Here is a 1,630-nt window from a genome sequence, read left to right on the forward strand (position 1 = left end):
GATCAAGGGGGAAAACAATGGTTGGAATTTATCTTTGCTGGCTTCATGATTCCTGGGTCCTGCTCAGTATGATTATCATTAAACTGGCTGAAAGGTGAGGAGAGAGAGGGAGCATGTGTGCCCACTCTCATGAGCCAGTTCTAGCAGGGGAACAGAAGCGGCCTCCCTAGGGGTCAGCCTGGAGCCCAGGGGCCCTGAACATTCGCTTGACTGGGCCAGATGACAGCAAAGGGAGCACAGAGTCAGCACTAATGTCAAGGTGGGGTGGGGGTGGGGGTGTAGACAAATAATCAGCAAGAACAGTAACCCTGGCAACCACTTAAGTGAGCGACAACAGGAAGCGGGCTTGACCGGAAGAGAGCTCATGTTCGGGGAGAACGTTCGTCACGGACGGACGGACGCAGCGCTACGCCAAGACCGTGAGGCTGAGATGGAGAACTGCAACGTGGCCGCGGCCTGGAGCCGAACCTCGCATCGACCGTATTCCCTTCCAACTGCGCAGCTAGAGGATTTGGGCAGCATTCAAAGGAGAGCCACAGATGTTATTAAACTAGCCTGGGATGGGGGAATTGAAGACTTTTACAAAAAAGTTAAATGAATTAGATTTCCTGAACTCAGAGAGGGCAGTAACAAAAATAGAAATGGGTTTAAATTACAACACACGAGAATAAGATGACAGGTAAAGAAGAGCTTCCTTAGTCCTGAGGTAGATTAATGGGGCTGTTAAAGTGGAACAGATTTCTCTAGGGTGGTTTGAGCGTTCTGGGGGGCTAACTCAGGCGGGACCGGAGCACCTTGGAGATGCGTCTCCATCCACATTGTTAAAAGACCACTTTAAATACTTCTTTAAATTTAAAATGGAAAATGAGGCATCTAGTGCTTCAATTGTTTTAATGCCCTCAGGCTTGGTTTATCATTTACAAAGAGAAATTCAAGCATGACATGAAGACACTCCTTGTAAAGACCAGCAATGGGGACCATAGTCATAAGCCAGGACTTTCCCATCTGTGGCTAAAAGTGCTGATTTGATCTGTGCTGCTGTCAAACACATCGGGAATGGGTTTCTGTCGGTTTCCCACTTTTGGTATAAACAAGCCCCTGATAAAGGATCTAGTCTAAGCAAACGGTTACACTGAGGATTGGATGGTATGGCACCCTAAGCTGTTAATGTCTGTTCCTGAACACTACCCCATTCACATACTTTTCTTGAAGGCGTGATAAGACACAGAGAAGAAAAGAACACGATAATTTTCCCTATGACCTTGCTGATGAGTAATAAACCACACACTCAGTTGTACGTAAGTTAATTCTTTAAATTTAATCAGTCCTTTATAAAACTTCCCAATTAATTAGTAAAAGATGGCTTATCTTAATAGCCTTAAACATTGGTCGCTATTTAAATGAGACATTCTAAAAAAAAAAGCAATCACATAATAGTTTATAGTCATTTACAAGTGGATGGTATACATTTAGATACAGAGGTAGAAGTTCACTTTTACGTTTCACTAATACACATTTACCAAATTCAAGGCACAAAATAGCTTGCTTTACAAAAAAATACTGTAAAAATGTCATTTGCTGTTGTACAAGGTGAATAAAACTTTCCAAAGAATCTTTACACCCTTCCATA

This window comes from Saccopteryx leptura, chromosome 3 (genome assembly GCF_036850995.1).
Source record: "Saccopteryx leptura isolate mSacLep1 chromosome 3, mSacLep1_pri_phased_curated, whole genome shotgun sequence".
Taxonomy (NCBI): domain Eukaryota; kingdom Metazoa; phylum Chordata; class Mammalia; order Chiroptera; family Emballonuridae; genus Saccopteryx; species Saccopteryx leptura.